This window comes from Leuciscus leuciscus (assembly GCF_965113295.1).
Source record: "Leuciscus leuciscus genome assembly, chromosome: 21".
NCBI classification, from domain to species: Eukaryota; Metazoa; Chordata; class Actinopteri; order Cypriniformes; family Leuciscidae; genus Leuciscus; species Leuciscus leuciscus.
In genome coordinates this window covers 23,941,565-23,967,245 of record NC_138745.1, presented here as the reverse complement: position 1 = coordinate 23,967,245, position 25,681 = coordinate 23,941,565, and the positions used below count along the sequence as shown (strand labels likewise).

General features: G+C 39.0%; 1 long non-coding RNA gene across 1 annotated transcript in view; it reads right to left on the bottom strand.

The window, feature by feature from the left end:
- The window catches only part of LOC309485128, a 300,702-nt gene that overhangs the window by 135,592 nt on the left and 139,429 nt on the right, over positions 1-25,681 (bottom strand). The gene's annotated exons all lie outside the window — the stretch shown is intronic.

Below are 25,681 nucleotides of genomic sequence, written 5' to 3'. Positions count from 1 at the left end.
AATGATGTTATTTCGCAATATATCCCCCTACTGAAAGCATCAGGATCAACAGGGGCGTAAAACTGCCTGGGCCGTATATCTACAGGCTCCAGGTCTGCAGTCTCCCCATGTAGAAATTAATACACAAAGAAAGAAGCGTAACTTTGATTCTCGCTGTATTATTGTTGCCGCCGGTGTTGTGCCGAATTTCGACCAGTACCCACTTCAACGAGGGGGGTAATAATTTGGCAGGGGGTCTAAATTCGGCACAACACCGGCGCCGCCATGTCGTGGAGACACTATGTTTTTCGTTGCGAAAGCCAAACTCCTTTGTTTGGCCTTACAAAAGAGGATACAATTAGGAAACAGTTGGTTAAGCTTTATTTACAACACTGTTCCAGAACAGTACAACCAAAATATTCGACTGTGTGCTGCGCATTTTTCGGAGGACTGTTTCCAGAACCTGCAAGAGAAGGCCACAGCTGTGCATAAAGGCTGATTCTAGAAAGTGGGGCAATTCCATCTTTGCAAGTACAGTCTGGCGCTTCTGACTCACAGACACAGCCTGTAAGTATGTTTTCATATTTTAAGAATTTGCTACTGACTATTCAAACGCGAGTTTTTAGCAGTAGTCTATAGAGTAGCGCTTGCTTCTCGTTTCTATGATAAAAAATGCAGACATGGTTTTATGTTTACATAGTGTTCTCACACCCGGGCCACGAGGTGTAAAAAGACAGTAGGCTATTAATCATAGGCTATTATAATCAGTTATTATGTCCCGAATGAAATTAAAGGAACACGCCGATTTTTGGGACTTTAGCTTATTCACCATATCCCCCAGAGTTAAGTCCACACATACCCTTTTCATCTCCGTGCGTGCCATAACTCTGTCTGACGCACCCACCGCTAGCTTAGCTTAGCACAAAGACTGGAGGTTAACGGCTCCAGCTAGCATACTGCTCCCAATAAGTGACAAAATAACGCCAAAATTTTTCTATTTACATGTTGTAATTTGTATAGTCAAATCACAATATATGTGGTATGTATGGAAAATGATATGTATGGACTTATCTAACTCTGGGGGATACGGTGAATAACCTAAAGTCCCAAAAAGTCTGCGTGTTCCTTTAAACCTTACTAATCTGATACGATCTGGTCCAGTCGCGCTGGCAAAGTTGATCGATCAACTTGGTCATCTGCATTTTCCGGATCAGATTCGGGCTTGAATGCGCTACTTGCACAACTACTTTCGCGTTCTACTTATTACATATCAATCGTTTCCGGTTATGGCAATGGCTACTTGTTACACTCACTGTCTCCATGATCTTCCGAAGATCAGTGTCAATGATGTTCATCGTTTTTGTAAAAAACAAACAAGCAAAGCCCCCTCAAGCAGGCTGGATAAAGGTTTTAAATTGTATGCCGCCTCCTATTTACACGGTTGCGAGGGTAAGAAAAAAACTAAGGTTCCAAAGTTTTCAATGCTATGACAGGTACTTCTCTTAACCATTTGTTGTGACACTTGGTACTTCTCTTAACCAGGTAACCTTCTCTTACCATTTGTTGTCTGAGGTTCAATAAGCTGATCGCTGGTAAAATGTCTGCTACATACCTTCGTGCAACTGGAAGCAGAAAAAGTCTCGGCGTATGTTCACGAGCCACTGTTTTCTAAGGTCGACATCGACAGGTAAGCTGTGAAAACTTAAAGTTGTGTTGAACTTTGAACAAGCAGTACATAGTGGAACATAACATAATTCAGTGGTTTTCTTCTGCTGTTTCTGAAATCTAAAAATGGTTTGTTTTGCACACATTGGCTCGTCTGGATCGAGAAACAATGGCGCCGGTCATACCGGAAATAAGTGATATGTATTATTATAAAGCGGAAGTGCGTCACGAGGCTCAGTGCAAGTATAGTCCATTGGTAAGGTAGTATGTTATCACCTGTCATCATTGCTGTGGGAGCTGATGTTTCAAATATGGTAAGGGGAGTGATATTTCCGTCACACGGTTAAGGTTTTTGGGCCAATCACAATGCACTGGATCGCTGGCCAATCAGAGCACCGCGCTTTTCAGATCCATGAGCTTTGTAAAAATCGACGCGTTTCAGAAAGGTGGGGCGTAGAGGAGCAACAATAGTGTAACAATAATAACCTAAACGTAACAACGTAAAAACATTGCATTAAACCAAATAAACCAAATAATGTTCTTTTTCGAATCATCATATTTAAAGAAACGGGTTAATGCTATTAACCACAGTTAATTTTGTTAGTCCAGAGCTGTGTGTTCTTCAATAAAAACAGTAGTAAGTGAGAAAAAAAATCAGTTTACATTGATTACAACTTGATTTTACAGTCCTTTTTTAGCATTTCTATATATTATTTTAATAGGTCTATAAGCTTTTAGAATGGAAGCATCCTTACAGAACCTGAAGTATTCCTAGGACTGTAACAACTGTTTCCTCCACAAGGTGTCAGTATAGATGGTCTTCTAAATATTCATTCATTTATTTATTTACCCTCCTTTCAGTGTGTTTTTTTTATTTATTTTTTTATGATGATGATGATGATGTAAAGTGTTAGAAATGACGTTGCCATAAATTCAGTGCAGTGAAGGACACCCCTGCAGTGAGTCTGTGGAGAAAAACAGCAGTTGTTGTGTTAAAACTGTGACAGTCTTCATGCAGAAGAAAAGATGATGTCTTCTCTTTTTTTCTACAGGAAGAATTGTGTTCCAGCAATGCTTTCTATTTTGCCAAGAAGTGCTCAATGGATTTTACCCCTGAAAAGAATGGTAAAGTGCACATTTTACTTTAGTTCAACTGACAGTGATAGAAAATGAAACATTTGCAGATCCTCAAATGAACTCTGTTTCACAAACCGCAGCATTTCTGGATGTGGCTCAGGAAAACAAAGCTTTTCATTATTGTGCATGCACTGCTGTTTTGAGATGCCCTTTCCAAAGTTGCCAGAGGGAAATAGATGAACCCAAATGTACTCATGTTATTTAGTTTTTCAGGGAAGAGGCATTCCTGATTGCCGAAGAAAACAGAAATGTAAAAGTCTGTCCGTTTTTTTAGAGTCTCAAAACAATTACAGTTAAACAGTGCAGTGGTTCAGAGAATATCCATGAATCAGATAAGGACCTAAATCAGATCCAAATTCGAGCAAGGCCAGGACACAGACCTTGAAATGACATTTAAGGCCAGATGAGAACATATATATCAATAAGACACAATAAAAAAACACAAAATGAGGCTTATTGGTATAATAATTGCCACTGTTGATCAGTAGACCAAGACTAGAGATTAGTGATAGGCTGCTCATAATGATTTGTTCATATTGAACTAATCAATGACTTGTAAGGTGAATTAATCATTAATCGTTTCTCGTAATTTGTCTTTGGCTGGTATTATCGTGATTTCCAAATTTGGAATTTGATCGTGAGTAGAGATGGAGGGAATTTGGCTATTGGAAGAAATGTAGGCTTATAATTTAACACTTCTCAAATGACCAAAATGACTTGAATAAGGATTTGTTCTTTTTTGCTGAACGAGATTCAAAGATCTAGGTCAGGAAAATTATCCAATCTTCCCATTACATCTAAAGATGCAAGTAAATATCCGAAATTACCGACATTTGAATTAGACTGTTTGAATTTTTGTAAAACGTCTGCTTTAATGACCACAAAAAACGAACTTGCATTGGTTGACGTACTGCTGTTGTGTCAATGTGAATCAATGTTGTAACACAAACAATGTCATACGTTCAACCAGGAAATGTTTGTGCTGTTTTCTTGTGAATGACGGATGTGAGTATAGCTTGCAAAAGCAGTTGGAGTTGTTTAAAGCAAAGTGATGCAGTCGCTTCCGGTGCTTCAGCTCTGGATGCGCACTTGATCCATCTCCCCTCCTCTCTTTTCCTCATCCCTGCATGTGCCACAGCCTCACGTGCGCCCAGCCACAGACGAGTGGGTCTGCCGCCTCAATGAAACACGTCTTGAGTTGCTAAAAATACCCCTCACACAGGAGGAAGGGAGAAATAGAAACCGGGGGGTTATTTTTACTCTCTTTGACTGACTATGAATCGTGACTTATTTGGCCCACTGGTTCTTTGAGCTTTTCATTATTTATCTATTTGTCTGTGTCTCACAGCAGGTTTATTTGGAGGAAATTATACCATAAAGGGTGAGTGAGTGGGTTTGTATGCTAAATAATGGAAAAGACGCCTACGTTCTTCCTCTTCCTCTGCACGCTTTCTCAGAAAATCCCATAGGCTTCACCTTTGGTCAATTGAAGAGAGTTTCTCAGTTGAGTCACAGTTGGGTTCTGTGGTTTGTCGAGAATGAATCATGCACTAAAACTAAAGTGAAACCGTTTGAGGTAAGGTTTCCTTCTCAAGCTTCTTTTCTAGATATAGGCTGAATGCAGGTAAAATAAGACAGTCCCAAAACAAAAAGTTTCCAAACCTGCATAACGTTCTAGTTCTACTGTGGAACATAAAATATATTTTGATAAATGAAAGTCAATGATTCATCAGCCAAAACTGTTTGGTTACAAGTCAATAAACAAGTTGTGAAAATAAAAAGTTTTGTCTTACCTAATGTTAGTAGCCTTCTCCCTTGTACCTGTGATGCATACAATCCTCCTTGCCAAGAAACTTTCATCCATGTTATTCCTCTTTTGCCAATTGAAAGAGCAAGTCCACTTGCTGTCACGGTGACGTATGACAAATGCAACTTTGCAGTTTTGCATTTTTTTTAAATCTTGATTATTAGATTATTGACTGTTTGCTCTTTTGAACTATAATAACGATTGCTTGTTCAGTGCCATGGCCACTGACTGTAGCATTACTTATTTGCTATCATCTCTCTGACCAAATATTTTAGATATAACAAGATGGTTAATTCATAATATTATTATTATTATAAAAACGGGAGAAAGAAAGTGCAACTGGAATAAGTCCCGCCTTATAAATAAAAGAGCCAATCGTCAGTTGGTAAGTCATTGTGTCAAAACGCACGCCACAACTCATGCAACTCCAAAGTGCTTCACAATTATAAAAACAAATAATGGTAATACAAATTCACACAATGTCAATATAAAGGTATTTGAAAACAACTAAATGGTTCACAATGTAAAATAAAGAAATTGGCAATATAGTTTCACCTCAATATACAGTACAGGCCAAAAGTTTGGAAACATTACTATTTTTTATGTTTTTGAAAGAAGTTTCTTCTGCTCATCAAGCCTGCATTTATTTGATCAAAAATACAGAAAAAAGCATTGTAATATTGTGAAATATTATTACAACTTAAAATAATAGTTTTCTATTTGAATATACTTAAAAAAATTATTTATTCCTGTGATGCAAAGCTGAATTTTCAGCATCATTACTCCAGTCTATCACATGATCCTTTAGAAATCATTCTAAAATTCTGATTTATTATGAGTGTTGGAAACAGCTCTTATAGTTGTTTTAAAAGTGAAAAAACAACTATAACAGAATCGGAAGGTAAAATAAAAACATAAAACTGACTGACACAACTTCACACCATATTGTTATAGCCTACTGATAAGCAACTTTAAAAAGATACATCTTTTTAAAAATATGAATGCTAGTTGCCTTTTTCACTTCATTTTGGTAGACAATTACAAATATTTGGAGCATAGTGGCTAAAACGTGCGTGAAAGTTTCATCCTCAGTGTCTGCGCTATTTCTCTCCAGAAGTTATGGGGAAAAAATTCAGGCTGCATGAGCGAGAGGAGCATACAGAGTTTTGAAAAAATCAGGCTGTGCACAGACAGTATGTATGTATTTGCTGATTATGAAATTTATGTCATTCGCACTTTACGCATATATATGTGTACGTGTAACAAAATTGCTTAACCTAAATGAGTACACTTCATTCTCAGTGCTGCTGCAAGGGACCCTACAGCACACATTAAAAAGTCAGTTTTCTCTTTTAGTTTAACTGTTGAGCACACGTCAAGACAAGTATGTGCTTGTGCAAAATAGAAGCATTTTCTTTGGTGGGTCTCAGACATTTGAACTACAAAGTAGATTAAATCCATTATGGTAAATGATACGATCATTCAAATTGTAATTTATCTCTTAAGCAACTCACAGGTCACCCGGGGAGAGTAGTAGCTCAAACAGCTGAATGCAGTCTGTGCCGTCCGTTTATGTTAATGATTTTCTAGAGACACACTGAGCCTTCCATGGAAATTCATTAATTTGCTGCGTTCGGCATGCCTGTCACTCAGGACACATTCATTGGTTCAGAAAACATGAAAACGCCACATCATGCTCTAATTGTCAGCTGGCTATTAAGATATTAGTCTAGCGTTGGCAATGAAGTGAATGTCTGTTGCTGGAGCCTTTACTCCATAGCCAGACAGGACAGAAAAATTCCCTCATGACTGCAGAAGCAATTGTGTTGCTTAGCAACAGCTATAGCTGGGCTATCACCATGTCACTGGTTTGTGAAATGTCAAGAAAAAAAGGGCAATGCCATCAATTTTTATTCATTTATTGTTTTTATAAAAACTTAGTACACAAGTACAGGGCTCAATTTCGTTGCACTTCTTTGTGTTTTGTTGTAAGTGTGGGAAACTGGAGACTCCCATGGGTCTAACCCCTAACCCAACAAGGTCAGATCCGTGTTTTTGCTTTAGAAAGTCTTCAATCACAAAAATCCTGTTCTCAATTAGCATATGCCATGCCTCCATCAGGTGGTGCTGTAGTCACAACCACGTGCACCGAGTTCCCTCAGCAGTAATGTCATGTACTTAGTCGAAATGCACTTGCTCGTTTCTTCTGACTCAAAGGAATTATGAAATGTTTCTCTGAAATCTTTCCTGGTACGGCTAATAAAATCTCTGTCTATGCCTTTCACACCCAGAACTCCAAAAGCCTAGAGCCCTGTAATAAGCATTTGCAAGAGTGTGCTCTCTCCGGACCAGAGTGAATCTGAGGCAGTGTGCATTCAAGAGACAATTATTCCCATGTGCAAACAGCACAAGAGGTGACAGATCTATAGATAGCCACAACGCTCGAGGGTAAATGCGGCACAGAAAATTATTCTATTCAAAAGACATCTGCCAAAATAGTACACAACAGAGTCTGATTGCAGAGTAAATAATAACATGCAAGCCTGTTTATGTCTAAAATGTATCTCACAATTGCGAATATCTTACAACAGTACTTAAAATCTCCCACAATTTTCACAATTACCTCTTTTTATTATTATTCTGAGACAGAAACAGATGTCCACTTAATTTAATAAAAGCATTTTAGAATTGATGGAAGGAAAGAACCATCAGAACCCTTCGGGATATTTGGTCTATCTGGTTTCAGAGGGTTTTATTTTTATTAAAGTTTTTCATTTTGATGTTTATTAAAGTCCTTTGCGAAAGTGCCCAATAACAGAGCAGATATGCTTGAAACTGAAGATTTAGATCAACTTTCTTTGGTGCATTATGAAGACAAGCAATTTAAAACAATTAAGTAATTTCTGGCTTTTGTTACAATAAAAGTACGTTTACACGAAAACTAAAAACGGAAGTTTTTCCTTCGCTTTTTTCGTAACATTGTCAAACATTGTCAAAGCTATCCCGTCCACACGGATCCGTGAAAATCACTAAAAACGCTGTATTATGCTGCCAGGCCAGTAGTTGGGGATGTCACTTTGTAAAGTACTTGCCTATAGACTGAACACGTAATGCATGACCGTTTTCACAAATTCACTTCTCATGATTTAATTGTTAAATGTTAAATATTTTTAAAGAAGAATTAAAGAAGAGTGTTTTGTTTAAAATACATCAGCTGAACTTTGAGTCACATTGACCTTACAAATTGCTATATTCCTAATTTTCCAGTGACCCTGATTGTGAGTTAATTAAGTTGAGCATTACAGTGTGTGTGTGAGCCTGTGGGCTATGAGTTCATGATTGCTGATCACAGTGATCGGGGATTGGAAAGGGAAGGGTGGTCTGAATATTGACAGCGTCTGCAAGAGAACTGTCAATATCCTGCCTGGTAAAGCTCATGATTCCTGTGGTTTGAGAATCTTATAGAGCCCATCAGTTTTCTGACAGTTAATTTAAGGTCATATAAGACCCCAACCTGAGATTTTTATATGAGTTGCCCTTGTACTTTCTGTCAATGCAACTCCACACAATCAGCTGTGAGTGTCTTTTGTCACCCCTTTTGCCAATTGTGAAAGATGGATGATCACCACCCTGCTTTATACTTTCATTCTGTTTCTGAAGGCCTCTTTTGTAAAATCTATCGTTCAGTTGAACAAGAAACAACCTACATATCACAGTAACGGGACAGTCATGGTATGTGGTAAGGCCCGGAGAACATAATTTAATCACTGTAGATATCTAGCATCTCTTTGCCCTGTGTAGATTTGTATCTGATCACCGGAGGGGGGGTTGAAGAGAACGTAAAAACAAACATATCACAGTGAAGTTCAATATATCCTCAGCATATAGAGATTAATACTCTCTCTTATTAAAGCCTATTAAGCTTAGGAGTCTTGGGAATCTTCATTCATAAAAGGAAATCTTTTATGTAGCTGTATTTTCCCCCTACATTTTTATAATTAATAATTTTTAAATGAGGATATTAAAGTCCTTAATGAAGAAGTTCACTTTATCTAAAATGTTAACCCCGGTGTGATTTTCTTTGAATTCCTATTAAAACATTGGAAGTAATTAACAAGAAATATCTAACAAGAGGGAAGTGTTTTTATGTTATAAATTTATAATAATCACAAACCTCTTTTTTTTTTTTGTCTGTATACCTTCAATGTATTTCACATAGAAAATAATGAAAAATATAGAATAATATTCATCTAACAGTATAAGCAAGTTAAAATTTTTGATTATAATAGCCGTTACTGTTGCAGTTTGGTTTATTTACCACAGCCTTTGACATGTATAAGCATCATTTTAAAAACACATGTCCATGTCTGCAGTGCATATGAAGAGTTCAGATGCAAAAGCCTTTAAGTGCCATCTGAAATTTTCTTCTAGAATGATCATTTTTATCAAGCTTGTATATGTAAGTTCAATAATTTCACTTAAATGACAATGCAAATGACCTATTAATTGTCATTTAAGTGAAATTACTGAAATTAAATATACAAGCTTTATAAAATGATCATTCTAGAAGAAAATTTCAGATGGCACTTAAGAGGCTTTTGTATCTGAACTCTTCATATATTCAATGCTTATAAAAAGAATAAACATATTTAATGTTAAGCATATCCTCCTACTTTCAAAATATATTCATATTTTAGTGACTACTTTGCTTAAAAGTGCTCTAAGCGATGTCATGCGTTTTTTAGACCAAATTTTTTTTTGTCACATACAGCAAACACCTCCTCATCTCCTCATCATCTAAAAAAACGTGGTCTCTGTAGACAGCCCAGGCTCCACAAACGGCAACAAAAACAAACTGGCCCAGCCTGGACCACGAAACATAACAAACAGTTTTCCAGCCAATAACCGACAAGAATGATTTGGGTGTGGGGGTTGGGGGGTTAGTGCGCGTGCACATGAAGGAGGGTGTGGGGAGTGGAGGAGAGAGAAGCATGAGAAGGGAAGTTAGCTAGAGGAGAGATTTCCTAGACAACAACTAACGTTAAAATGTTATATTCTTGAGAATTTTGAAATGGCCGACACACGACCAAAGAGATGACGTTCCGATAAATAAATAACAAAGAATAGGGAAAAGGAGAAGGAATGCGTGAAGTCCCGAATTTACATCGGAAAAGCGTTCAAAAGATGGCGAGAACAGGTGGGACAGTTTAATTTTTTTTAAATGGTTCATGACTGTTTCAGGAAGCACGGAAGGGAGGGGGTGGGGGGACGGGATGAGGAGGAGGGAGGGTCGAGCTAGCCTCCGTTTTGTTTGACAATACTTCGAACATCAACAAGAAGTGACGTCATCCAACATAGCTTAGAGCACCTTTAACTCATTGGTAGATCTTTATTTTTATTTTATTTTTACTTATTCTCTGCTTGATTTACAATAATTTTTGCCATCTAAATGTTTTTGCTCGTTTCAATAGGTATGTTTATCAGTGTTTTAGTATGTTTCATGCACATGTATTTATTGCATTATACAGCAAGGTTACACAAGGCTTTATTGTGGATGCTGAGGAACTGTAAATCCTAAAAGCTGTTTAGTTTAGGGCTAAAACCGATGATGGATACGATCTTGCTCCCATGTTTGAAGGTCATGCGGTCAATTCTTTTGATGCGAGAGTGCATGATCACAGAGGCTTTTTAGACATGGTGCATGACCTACCATTACCTGCGAGATGATGCACTGTTATTGGAAACCTCTCAGTGCTCTCTTTATAGTGCTCTCGTTGAATCCTTGTCGCTTAGACCATTGTGTCCTCACTCAAAGATATGATTTAGTGAAGTTACTCGCATTCTTGCATTTATCCATCAGCCTGTTTCCTGTCAGATGTGCGGTAAATGTCCTTTGTGAAGATGAGCAGAATTGGTGTGCTGTTAGACTCTGCTTCGCAAGTTGTTGATAAAAATCATTAGCGTTTTCCTGAAAATGGTTTCAAATTTCCCAGAATTATTAGCCTGTCCACTAGTGTGCAAATTGACTCAATTATTGGCTTCATTCAAGTCTACTGAGAGATGTTTTACTTACCGTCTATCATCTGTGTTCTGTTTTTAATCTTTTCATCTTTCATCTTTAATCTTTTCATCCTCTTCGGAACACAAATGAAGATCTTTTTGATGAAATCTGAGAGTTTTCTGTCCCTCCATTGACAGTTGACAGTGGTGAAACTACCACTTTGACGCTTCAAAAAGTTCATAAAGTAAAACTATTCCATATGAATTGAGCAGTTTAGTTAAAAATGTATGAAGAGACACAGTCACTCTATATGATGAACAGATTTCTCTAATGTGACTGTGACTTAAGACCTATACTTGAATAGACCAAAAATGAATATATTTAAAAATGAACAGTAGGACAGGCAATTCTGGAGAGGCTAGCAATAGCAAGCTAGCTTTGAAAGCATATAAGATCCCATCCTCCCTTCAGAGCGTCTGCAAAACCACGCCTCTTTCAAAACACATGAACACACACAGCTGCAAAGCTGCAGAGTCTGCAAAGCTTCACGAGACGAGAGTCGGCGTTAAATGACCTCATGTCTCAAAGCACATCAAATTACAATAATAATGAATGAACTTACAGAGCTAAGACTTGTGACTAAAAAAAGACTAAACTGACTGCTGCAGATTCATTTCGGCGTTGATAGTGTTGACATAGAAACGCATAAATCCGAGTCTGAAGACTTGAACCACTCCTAGTAGAATGTCACGTTACATCTGGTAATTACGGTTACAACATGGCATGAACGCAGCATAAGCTTGTTGTTTTGGTTCAGGAGGAACTGTAAAAGGTGGCTGCTGTTAGTTTGTGGCACTGAATGCAATGATTGGACGAACATTTTTTGGTCCTGAGACTTCCACATAAGATAAATGTACATGTTTAATATTCAGATCACTTCTATTATTGATTGCTATCAGGATGTGAGGAGAGAACCAGTATAACAAAAAGTACCTTTAAATGACCAATGACCCTTTTTTTACACAATGAATGTGACATTCATTTGCTTTTGCTAATGTATTCATTTTACATTTACATTTATTCATTTAGCAGACGCTTAAACAATAGAAGCAGTTAAACTAACAGTAGGACAACAATATGCAAGTGCTATGACCCTTCTCAGTTTAATAATATAATAATCGCAGTACATTTCAAAATTTTTTTTTTGAGAAGAGAAGAGAAGAGAAGAGAAGAGAAGAGAAGAGAAGAGAAGAGAAGAGAAGAGAAGAGAAGAGAAAGGGTTAGTATTACTGGATCAAGTGCTGTCGAAAAAGAAACGTCTTCAGCCGTTTCTTGAAAGTGGCTATGGACTCAGCAGCTCTGGTAGAGTTATAGGCAGATCATTCCACCAGCAGGGAACAGTCATGGTAAAGGTCCGAGAAAGAGATTTTGTGTCTCTTTGAGATGGCACCACAAGACGTCGTTCGCTTGCAGAGCGCAAGTTTCTGGATTAGTCTGAAGTAATGAGTTTAAGTAAAAGGGAGCAGAGCCAGTGGTTGTTCTGTAGGCAAACGTCAGTGACTTGAATTTGATGCCAGTGGCAACTGGCAACCAGTAGCTAGATGTTGGGTCTTAGACACCTCACCCCTCTACGATACCCTAAAGGACCTACCTGAGAGGTAAGACTTGAACCATTGGAGTGCGGTTCCCAAGATGCCCTTCATCTTTAGGATTGACAGGAGTATCTGGTGGTTAACTGTGTCAAAGGCGGCAGACAGATCCAGCAGGATGAGAACTGAGGATTTGGAAGCTGCTCTTGCCAGTCTCAGAGCTTCAATTACTGAGAGCAGGGGCAGTCTCAGTTGAGTGTCCGCTTTTGAAACCAGACTGATTGTTGTCCAAGAGGTTGTTCTGTGTAAGGAAGGAAGATATCTGGTTGAAAACAACTCGTTCAAGTGTTTTCACGACGAATGGAAGAAGAGATACCGATCTGTAATTTTCCAGATGTGCTGGATTTAGAGTGGGTTTCTTAAGCAGTGGGGTTACACACGCCTGCTTAAAATGCTTTGGGAAAGGTACCAGTGTGAAGAGAGGTGTTTATGATGTGTGTCAGTGCGGGTACAACTAAGGATGAAATGGCTTGAAGTAGGTTAGTGGGAATAGGATCAAGCAGACAGGTGGTAGGGCGATTGGAAAGGAGGAGTTTGGAGACTTCTGCCTCTGAAAGTAGAGAGAAGGAGGGTAGAATGTGTGTGTTAGCTGGTTAAATGTGTGTGCCAGTTTGTGGATTGGTAAATTGGCCGCTGATGGTGGTTGTTTTATTTATGAAGAATGTGGCAAAATCGTCAGCTGTTAGGGTTGATGAAGGAGGAGGAGGAGGAGGGTTGAGAAGAGAGGAGAAGGTTTTGAAAAGCATGCGAGAGTCTGAAGAAGAGAGTATTCTCTTGAATGTGAGAGTATTCATGTGGTCAGATGCCATGTCTTGAATCAGTGAGTAATCTTAGGCAATGATATATGTCACTATGGTTACATCCCCTGCACACTGGAGTGTGAAGGACTCTCATCAATCACCACCAATTGTCGGTTCACTGATTTCAAAAGCGATTTCAGAACACAAGAGAAAATAAGTCTGTTTTGTCACTCCAAGACCTCTCACCTCTTTTGTAGTGCAATGAGAAGCTCATCTTGTCATCAGGGCACGAATACTGTAATGTAACTTCCTGATCAATAGAGTTTCCCATGTATTGATTTGTCACATGGAAAGTGGCAGTCAGAGAGTTATTAATAAGCAGTGTGGTGTGGTCTGCATCCCACGTGTCCGCCGTGTTAGAGTTTGTGGTAATGATTCATAACAAGCAGCATTGTTATGCTCTGGATGTTCCCTTAGATGAGTCAATTTTCCCATAAACCACTGCTGCCTGCTTGATGAGAACTTAGTGTACGAAAATCCCATTTCAGGATTCAAATATATTTGTAATAAAACATATTCATTTATTGTTTAATGAGAGGATAAAAAGATTCATATAAAACATTTTTTGTTGCCCAGCCCTAGTTGCTGACTTTATTTGTAACTTTATTTCTGTGATTTAAGAAATAGTTTTTCTCTCACCATTGTTTTTATAATGTGCATTTATATTTATAACTTCCTTTCCATGCTATAAACCTCTGGTATAGTCTATTTTAAATAGATATTTCAGAATAGCTTTCCATTCGGTTTACTTTCCTCACTTCTTTTCCCTTTGCTGTCTCACCTGGTGCCTCCTCTGACACCTGTGACTGATTTTCTGGGCTTCCTCTTGCAGTTTTTCATTCTCTCTCACTCCCTGCCTCTTATTTCCATGTCTCCACACATTATCTCACCCAGTGCTGTTTGCTCATGCAACCCCTGTTTATGAAAGGGACGCGAGGCTGTACCTGCGTGTGTTTCGACGTGGGAGGGAATGCTGTGGGATGGGATTATTGTGGGATTTATGTTCTTTAAAAAATCCCATCTCCCTGTTTTCATGGTAATCCTTCCATCAGTGTAAATCCAGGCGATTCAGAGCAGGCTTCTAATCACAGCAGACCTCCACTCTGATGCTCTCTGACATGACTTAAGTCTTTCAGTCTTCAGAAAGTCCACCATTTCCCTGTGGCACAGTGAAGTCAACAGAAAACACTTTTCCGAGGCGTAATTCTTTGACCACTTGCCCAATAACTGTCTTTATTCTCAAGTATGACTGGATGACACAAGATAAATATAGTGCAGTGATGAGTCAGTGAGCGAAAACTGGCGATGTACAGACATGAATTCATATGATGAAAACTACAGATGTATCTTCGTCACCTCTCAAAGTGTTGAAAGTGTCTTTGAAGTCATTCTAATATTCACATAAATGGGACAACAAAACTTTGTTCTTCTGCAAATAATGGAAATTAGAGTTAAATTAGTGATAATATACAGCAAAAGATATACAAATCATATGACTCTGCTGTATGAATATCAATGACTTTCAATTTGAGTTTTTCCAACTAGTCATATCGAAGTTATCCAGCATCGTGACAACACTAATATGTAAATAAACCACGTATGGGTTGTATATAAACACTCGACGAAGAAGATGAATCACAAATCAAGTCTTTAGATAATCTATAAGACAAACACTGAGGAAGAAAGGAACATAGCACAACACATATACACTGACGAGATCAGACAAAGGACTGAAAGACACAGTGAGTATATATACTAGAACTAATGTGATAAGTGATAACCAGGGCACAGGTGAATGACATTCCTAATTACACAGACTGGGGAAAACTAGGTCACAGGGACTGAAAAACACACAAGATAGAGCATACATGCAACAATATATTATTTGCTAAAAAAACATTTATAAAGACGGTCATAGAATTATCATAAATGTTATCATACAATTTTCTACTGACGATTTCTAAAACATCCATACGCATACACACACACACACACACACACACACACACACACACACACACACACACACACACACACACACACACACACACACACACACACACACACACAAATCAAAAATGCATCCTCATTTATAAATCGCATATACATTTTTGTTTTTTTTTGTTGAGTTTTTTTTAGGAAATAATACATAATTAATTAATTCATTTCAGTGACAAAATAATTAAAAAGCAGTTGCTCATATAATAAAATGAATGCATATTGTGATTGTCTATTTATCTTTAAATTTTAGTAAACAATGTTAGATTATTTCTCTCTCTCTCTCTCTCTCTCTCTCTCTCTCTCTCTCTCTCTCTCTCTCTCTCTCTCTCTCTCTCTCTCTCAGTCTCTTTCTTTATTTTACACCAAATTCAAAGATTAATGATAGTGATCCTTGCACTTCAGCTACACAATCCCACTTCATCCCTGTATGAGCTTTGCACAATGCAGAGAGTCACTCGAGCGTCTGAAGCACAGGCGGAAGCCACAGCACCAGATGTTCACTATGATAACTGTTTTTTTTCATCCCATATTTGCCATCTCATCTCTTGTATCTCATGCATTGTGCGTTGCAATCGATGTGCAATGTGATTTTAAAAGGAACGACATGGCTGGTGTCAGGCCATATGTGAACCCTGTGACGTTAATTTGATCATAAATGATTAATGGGGCTGCCCAGAATGGCATCTCTGTTCCCACTGTGTTGGATGGTGCTAATGATCCTATTCGATACACGTCCCTCATGTCTGTGCAACGGAGTGTTACTTGAAATCTCATCTTCTGCATTATAACAAAGTTTTCAAAAGGTATGTCAGTGCAACAGATAAAAAACCTCACACAAGATGGGTATATCTAGGATCTGCATGTCCTCTGCCAGAATATTGATTTCTTCGCTTGCTTCCAGGTATCTATGTGCCTTAGGGGCATGTAACGTCAATATCTGCAAAACACAATTGAGGTCACACACTGCAGGAACTTTTTACACTTTTTGAGTGATACAGGAAAGCATAAGCTTGCCTGGTAAAGGAAGCTCTGGTTTGAGTGATGGTGTCTAACACCGCTGGTTGTACAAAATATACTATATGACCAAAAGTACATGGACAACCCATTAATGGGTTTGGCATGGTCCCTTCCAATTTAATTCATGGTGTTCCCTGCCTATCAAAAAAAGGCAAACAAATAAATAAATAACCCCCGTCTGTTTATGTACAATCTTTTATTCAAATATATTTCAAATATAGCATTTTAGTATACAGAATGCAATAAAAAAATGATATACACTACAGTTTCTTTGTGAATTAAATTATTACTTTTACTCAGCAAGGATGCATTAAATTGATCAAAAGTGACAAGAAAAAAAAAATGTATGTTGCAATAGGTTTCTGTTTTGAATAAATGCTGTTCTTTACTTTCTATTCATCAGAGAATCCTGATTTTTTTTAAATCATGTTTTCCAAAAAAAAATTAAACAGCACAACTGTTTTAAAAATGCATAATAATAAATGGTACTTGAGCACCAAATCAGCATATTAGAATTAATTCTGAAGGATCATGTGACACTGAAGACTCAAATAATTACTGCTGAAAATTCAGCTTTGATAAAAAACAGTGTTTTAAAACTAATGATATAAAAAAAAATATTAAAAAAATCATATATGTGGCTGCATCTGAAAACTTAGACAGCTGCCTTGTGGCAATGACTCTGCAGGCAGCATTTGCGCACAAAGGTACCTCTCGAAACGGACAAACTTCTGAGGCAGCGTATCAGTTCTGATGATCAGTTTATTCAGTAATGATCTACAGCAAAATAGAGCAAGCTTTGGTGAGAACTAAACAAATATTTAATTACTACAGTAGTAATTTCTCACTAGAAATGACATCAGAAGTGAAAAATGTTGGTCAGAAAATTACATTTACACAAACTGACCAGCAACCGCAACTTTCAGACGGAATATTTGTTTTACTAGCTCAACTGTCACCAAATGGAACGCATAGGATTGTGGGAAATCCTGCGGGAAGCTTGACGGGGTGGCGGGGATGTTGTCTCCGGTCGTGCCGGAGCAGATGTAGACGCTGCAGGGGGACGCCCTCGACGACGAGTAGACTGGGGGACAGCTGCGCAGGCTTGGTGGCAAAGGTGTCATGCCGGGGCAGGATGTGCTTTATCGCCTCAGTCTACTTCTCGACTGCCGAGAACTGCTGGGAAGTCCTCGACAGTGTCACAGAAGAGGCCACCTTGTGAGATGGGGGTACAGAGACAGCGCACTTTGTCGGCTTCCCGCATCTCAGCAAGGTTCAGCCAGAGATGACGAGACATCGTCTGACCAAGGGCCCGCGGCATGACTTTCAGTCGCCAGGAGGGCGAGGTCAGTCACTGTGCTCTGTTCCTGCATCAACCCCTTGTGGAGTTCTTTCAGTGCTTTGGCCTGGTGTACTTGCAGGATGGCCATCGCATACAAGGCAGAGGTGGCCTGTCCAGTGGCATTGTAAGTCTTAGCAGCCAGGGCTTCCATCGTCGTACAGGCCTTGGACAGAAGACATGGACGGTTCCACCAGGTGGCGGCACTTTGCGGGCACAAGTGCACCGCAATTGCACGCTCTACCTGGGGAATCTCCACGTTCCCCTTGGCGGCCCCGCCATCGAAGGTAGGGAGAGTGGAGGAAGCTGCAAAATGGCTTTGGGTAGTGAAAGGTGCCTTCCATGTCTTCAGAACCTGCTCATGCACTTCCGTGAAGAAAGGCACCGGGGCTGAATGTGTCGCCTCACCGAAACAACCAGGGGAATTTCGCTGCACTAAACTGTGCACTGCTCTTTTAGGATGGCAAAACCCGCTCAATGCACCCTCTCCACCAGCGAGAACGATCTCCGTAGCACACTATTTCGTTGATTGGTGATTGGAAGAGTGATCGCTGTGCAACCACTCAGCTATGAAGCAAACATCTGAATGAGTGGATGTGTGCCGCCATCTTATATACCCGTATGGGGAGTGGCTCGGCGTGCAAATTGCACTCATCAATTCCACTGGCCGTTTTTCTAAAACTCAGAGGTGATTGGGGCTCCCAAGTGAGACCTTATTTGTCAGTCAACATAATGTTGCAGTGATTGACAGATGGGGAACAGCTTATAAATCATAATAAATTATGTTTTTTGACATTTTTAGAAAAATCTTTTTATGAGGGTTGTGTTTAGAGGTAGGGGATAGAATATACAGTTTGTACAGTATAAAAATCCTTATGTCTATGGAAAGTCCCCATAAAACATGGAAACCCAACGTGTGTGTGTGTGTGTGTGTGTGTGTGTGTGTGTGTGTGTGTGTGTGTGTGTGTGTGTGTGTGCTTGTATGTGTGCGTAAATGTGCAAAATGAAAATGATGCCATAGTTCTTCAATACAAATGTAGAAAAAATAAGATAAAAATAATGAAGGATTATTGGAACAAGGTGAACATAGAGTAAATATAAGTCACGGTCTATGTTGGATATGATTATGAAAAGATGGATTAAACTGCAGAATTTAAATAGGGAATTTGGAACACATGTCCTCCTGAGACAAAAGAAGAGATTGGTCATATCACTCTCCTCTCAGACTCCAACAGGCTGGTGAGGTAATTTTACCACTTCAAATCACCAAATAACCCTGTCCAATTGGAACTACTTGCAGACATATTAATTTTTGGCATAAAGCAGGGGGGAAAGGCTTGGAAATCCCTCAGTGCTTTCCTTCAGTTGTTAAGTGCTTATCCTTCAGGCTTTAAGATTTATTTTCTGATTATGTGCAAGTATATGGAGGCCATTGTTGCACTTGCCATTCCTATGAGTCTGGACAAGTTATCGTTGTTGACAACTATCATCACTTAGTGACAAGATCCCAAAAACAGATGTTTCATTTAAAAGTGAGGCAAACAGAAATAAATGAAACTGAACCAGAAATAAGTATACAATAAATAAAAGATACATGTAAATGTTATTTAGTTAGTATTGTAAAAAAAATGTTATTTAGTTTACATGTAAAAGTTAGTTCATGCATTCATGACCTTGAGACTGGATTACTGTAATGCTTTATTAGCTGGTTGTCCTGCATCCTCAATAAACAAACTACAGTTAGTCCAAAATGCCGCCGCTAGAGTTCTTACGAGATCAAGAAAATATGATCATATAACACCGATTTTATCATCACTGCATTGGTTACCTATAAAGTTCTGTATTAATTATAAGGTATTGCTACTGACTTATAAAGCCCTAAACGGCTTAGCTCCAGTCTATTTAACGGATCTTCTATCGCCCTATAATCACTAAATTCAAGGCTTTTGGTCATACCTAGGATATCCAGAACCACCAAAGGAGGGAGAGCATTTTCACATTTGGCTCCAAAACTCTGGAATAGTCTTCCTGATACTGTTCGTTGCTCAGACTCGCTCTCCCAGTTTAAAACTAGATTAAAGTCGCATTTCTTCAGCCAGGCATTCATATAATCCTACAGTTCAAACTACAATCCGGCCTCTAGCTCATAAATGCCAGAGGAGAACTGGCCCCCGACTGAGCCTGGGTTCTCCCAAGGTTTTTTTTTCTCCATTAGGTCACCTGATGGAGTTTTAGGACACCATTAGGTCACTTGAAGGAGTTTTTCGGTTCCTTGCCACTGTTGCCTTTGGCTTGCTCAGTTGGGGATATTTTGGGGATATTTAATAAAATTTTATCAATCAATAAATTCCTCTTGAAACAAACTTTGTTGTATTATTATGACCGCCGCTAGCGTAGCTAGCGAAAGCGGTCATATAGGGATTGTCAAAGTTTTTTTTTTTTTTTTTTTTTGTCACCTTACTGAATTTTTCGTCAACGATACCAGGGACACCGAAGCACCGGGGAACATGAAATTTGGTGGGCATGTAGCCCCACTAGACTTCTAAGGAAAAATTTCGTTTGGTCCCCGGGGGCCACTCCCCCCCCGCGCTGGGCCCCCCCAAACCCCAAAAAATGCAGTTTTTCCTAAATAACTACCTGAACCGTGGCACCGAGGATGAAGAAATTTTTATGGTATGTTGGTCTACTAGACTTTTACGGAAAAATTTCGTTTGGTCCCCGGGGGCCACTCCCCCCCCCGCGCTGGGGCCCCCTTAAATTTTTCGTCAACGATACCAGGGACACCGAAACACCGGGGAACATGAAATTTGGTGGGCATGTAGCCCCACTAGACTTCTAAGGAAAAATTTCGTTTGGTCCCCGGGGGCCACTCCCCCCCCGCGCTGGGCCCCCCCAAACCCAAAAAAATTCAGTTTTTCCTAAATAACTACCTGAACCGTGGCACCGAGGATGAAGACATTTTTATGGTATGTTGGTCTACTAGACTTTTACGGAAAAATTTCGTTTGGTCCCCGGAGGCCACTTCCCCCCCCGCGCTGGGGCCCCCGTAAATTTTTCGTCAACGATACCAGGGACACCGAAGCACCGGGGAACATGAAATTTGGTGGGCATGTAGCCCCACTAGACTTCTACGGCAAAATTTCGTTTGGTCCCCGGGGGCCACTCCCCCCCCCCGCGCTGGGCCCCCCCAAAACCAAAAAAATGCAGTTTTTCCTAAATAACTACCTGAACCGTGGCACCGAGGATGAAGAAATTTTTATGGTATGTTGGTCTACTAGACTTTTACGGAAAAATTTCGTTTGGTCCCCGGGGGCCACTTCCCCCCCCGCGCTGGGGCCCCCGTAAATTTTTCGTCAACGATACCAGGGACACCGAAGCACCGGGGAACATGAAATTTGGTGGGCATGTAGCCCCACTACACTTCTACGGAAAAATTTCGTTTGGTCCCCGGGGGCCACTCCCCCCCCCGCGCTGGGCCCCCCCAAACCCAAAAAAATGCAGTTTTTCCTAAATAACTACCTGAACCGTGGCACAGAGGATGCAGAAATGTTTATGGTATGTTGGTCTACTAGACTTTTACGGAAAAATTTCGTTTGGTCCCCGGGGGCCACTCACCCCCCCCCCCCCCCCCCCCCCCCGCGCTGGGCCCCCCCAAACCCCAAAAAATGCAGTTTTTCCTAAATAACTACCTGAACCGTGGCACCGAGGATGAATACATTTTTATGGTATGTTGCTCTTAAGGGCCCACATCAACCTAGCCCATAATCACTCATTTGTGATTTGCGCCCCCTCCCATAAAAAATGAAAATGCAATATTATTCTGCTTTAATCGCCCCTATCTTCAGTGGAGATGTTCAGAACTGCACCATATTTCATGTGTATGATTAACTTGACATCCTCTGGGGGTATCCTCTGCTAAGTTTTGTAGAATTTCATCCATGGGGGGGTATAAAATAAATTCATTTATGTGCACATTTAGTGACTGTACACTCATCGGCCTGTAGATGGTGCTGTTGAGCGAAGGGTTGCTGGTTTAGGATGATACTGTCACACACACACATGCAGGAATACAAACAAACGCAAGCATGCACACACACTGACATCCACACGCACAGACACACACCCATACACACACACACACATACAAATCCACATGCACAGACACAAACACACACGCGCACACATGTACGCACACATACATACACGCACAGACACACACACACACAGACACACACATACACAAACACACACACATACACACACACACACACACACACACACACACACACACACACACACACACACACACACACACACACACACACACAGACAGACATGCACATACTATTACTTTTTTTAGGTATATACATAAACACGCAATACAGCCAAATTACTCCACGTCATTTATTTTTGTGCAAAGCCAGTGCAGGCCTGAGCGGCGGTCATATTTTGTACCGCGATGCGGTACATCTAGTTTTAATTTAATACTGTGAAGCTGCTTTGATACAATCTGTATTGTGAAAAGCGCTATACAAATAAACTTGACTTGACTTGACTTAAATGATTATATTTCAAATTATAAAATATCTATATGTTGTGATGTTATTTACAATTAGTGTTAGAAGAACTGTTGCCAAACATACGTATAACATGCTAGAAACATAATCACTGCAATAATTATCCAATTATGAACTCTTAAGCATTGGCCTATTTAAATCTAAACAGCAACATTTTGTAATTGCAATCAGGGTCCAAAAATACTTTTGAAGTTGGGGACTGCAGTACTGTTAAAAAAGTAATAATCAGCTAATAACGTAAAAATTTGTATGCCTAAAGTTATGTAATTGGCCTCAACTTCATGTGTCTTTGACAATTAGCATAACTGGTGTGTGATCAACAAAGTTTGTGTGTTCAAACCACACTTAGGCTATTCTTGAATGCAATATTGTCACTGAACTCTTTAAAAAAATTAAATATACTTTCAGACAAAACAATGAACAAACGCTAATTCTAGCAAATGTAATTTCAGGTTTCGTTTAAAAAAACCTAAAGAGGCAGCCAGTCTAAGATGTAAAGGTAAGATTATTCCAGCGTTTTGGAGATGCTACAGCAAATGCCCGATCACCACTCAATTTCAGTCTAGTCCTTGTAATGTCTAGGATCATCTGATTTGCTGATCTGAGAGAACTAGATGGGAGTGTATATGGGATATATATATATCCCATATATATGTGTGTATATAAATGGGATTATTATGTATATGAAGGAGATGCACAAAGTATGGTGGGGCCAAATTATGCAATGCTTTGTATACAAAAATCAATAATTTAAAATCAATTCTGAACTGCATAGGCAACCAATGAAGTGATGCTAAAATCGGTGTTACATGCTGCTTTTTACGAGCCCCTGTTAAAAGTCTAGCAGACACATTTAGAACCAATTTAAGACGATTCAATAGTACTTGGCTGACACCCACATACAGTGAGTTACAATAATAGTCGTACAGAAATAAAAGCATGACTAATCCTTTCAAAATCACTCGAGGACCAGAACGGTTTTAACCTTTTAACCTTTTAACCTTTGCTATTGAAAGGAAGAAACAAGATTTTACCACTGAATTGATCTGTTTGTCAAATTTCAAAGAACTATCAAATTGGACACCAAGGTTCTTCACTACAGATTTACAGAAAGGGGCTAACTCACCCTAGTCAAAAGAGTTTTGAGTGTCAGGGGGCCCAAACCAGATTATTTCAGTTTTACTTTCATTCAGATTCAGAAGATTTTGTGACATCCAAGATTTAACTTCTTGTAAACATCTCAATAGTGACTCAAATGAACTTTTGTCCTGTTTCCGCAACGGTTATGAACCAACCATCTTTGATACGCTAGTGAATATTTGAATATTACTGATATTTATTTATTCATTATGTTTTTATTTTGTTCGTTTCTTTGCTAGTTACATAGTGTCTCAAGTGATAGTATTAGATTTCAAAACATGACTCAGTTGATCTCCACATTGATCAGACTTATAAACAGTTATCTTTGCTGGCTTAAAGCTTAACAGTTATTTATGACATTTTTCCTGTGGGAATCTCCTGTGAGTTTTCTTTTTATACACAATGTCAAAAGCAATAGGGGATTTAGGAGTTGTAAAGCTGTGTCTTTAGATGGCCATCTGTGGGTTACCTGACCTCTTAATTAAAGCAATGGGATAAAAAATAAATATAAAACCCCAACAACAACACACTTCAATGGTTGAAAACTCCATTATGACAGACTCCATTCAATGCACTGTTAGCAGGGTAGGAAGTGAAGGATGGAAAACCTCCTTCATAAGACTGACAAAGAGCGCAGATTGAGCGCAGATTAAGCTTCCCTTAAATGGATAGTCATTATTAACTCACCCTAATGTCATTCCAAACATATATGACTTTATTTCTCCCATAAAATATGAGATACATTATGCAGACTGTTTTATTTTTGATCTGCACTTATCCCCATTTAAAAAGAACGCAAATGCACCATAAACATATCATTAAAAATGGTTGGTATGTGTGACAGATGTTATTCACTGAAAACCAGCCCTGAGAATCAGCACTGTATCAATGAGAGGTTAATGAATCATTCTTTTAAATTAGATTTGTTCAATAAATTGGTGGATCTAGTTCACAAAACTGCTTTGAATGTGTTATTGAATGACTCACTGACTCATTGATTGGATCTCAGCAGTTTTAAGCTCAGTGGAGGTGAAGCTCATTCAGTCTGTCTCATTGGCAGCACGTCAGGGGAGCAAAGATTTTGAGTTTTTACATACAATAATGTTTGTAATTTCACCATTGTAACAACATACAATATTACTTAAGTCGAAAACCATCGCTGCTGTTGAACCATTTAGGAAACTGTGCAAAAGCGAGTCTGAGGGAAAGAAAGGGAGGGGGAGGCAAATCCATAGCCAGAGACTTTCACCTCCGTTAATTGGTTAAAACTCCATTGAGTATTTGACTTTCATCGACTTTCAGAGGAGGCTTGCCTCCCTTCATTTATGAACCAATCATCGTAGATACATAATTTATGTGATCATTTGAACTTCTCCCGCTGATAATCTAGCAACTACTTTAACTATTGAAGGTAGATAAATTGAATATTTAATCACCATTAAATTTACTAAGCATTCAACAGCTACAAATTAAAAATAAAGGAAGACCCCATGCATGGGATGTTTTTTCTTCAGGTGATAGGTGAGTAAAATTATATTTATATCGTCTTGCTTATGTGTTATGTCATTTTCTTACATTTTCTGTCTAAAAGTGAAAAAAAAAAAAAACATTTTAAGCATTTAAGCAAAAACAGACAAAAAATCCCCAGACCTCAAAAATGTAGTGTGCCTCCTCTATTTTAAAACCCACCGCCACCACTGATCAGTTTATTGTAGCCTATAACATAAGATGCCTTGAATCATAACGCATGGGTTTTATGATTCCTTTATGTTTCTGAAAATCCTCATCCATTATAATTGCATGGAAAAGCATAACCAGTACTCTATTCAGAATGTCCTTTTCCTGTGTTCCAGAGAACAAATAAAGTCATAAAGATTTGGGAATGACTTTGACAGAATTTTCATTTCTGGGTGAACTATCCCTTTAACTAACCCCCACATCTATACCGGAAAGTCCAGAAAAAAAAAGAAAAAAACATTGTTCCTCATAGTCAACAAGTCTACATGTGATTGTTGAAAATCTCATGACTTGACGGTCTTCATCTTTGCTCTTTGGTGCCCTAGTTTCTCAAACAAGAGATATTACACAAAATAATCCTTTTGATGAAAAACATAGATAACTATGAATGTGGGGCTAATTACTTGCATTTCTTTCAAGGCCAGGCTTTAGAGATGTCTTTAACTGAATGTTCCAGGTTAATTGTCCTCGAGATTCCAAGAATCAGAGGTCAGGGGTGAGAGTCGCATCACCTGAAATATTTACCATAATTGCTTCTTACTCTTCCTTCTATTCTCTCTCCAATCTAATGAAAAACTGAAAACACACGAGCTAGCATTCCTACCAGTGAAATGAAGATGTTTTACCTCACCATGGCACTACAACCATTTTCAACACAATGCATTCCAACTAGATCTGCTGGGATTTGTCCATGCATTGGGTAATGTGTCTCATGACACTGGAAAGCCAACAAAATTGCAGGAGCTGAGTAAGAGGATAAGTCTTGTGGAAGCAGTGACAAGCACCTTATACACAAAAAGCTTTGTATAACAGTAGATTTTACACAAATTAA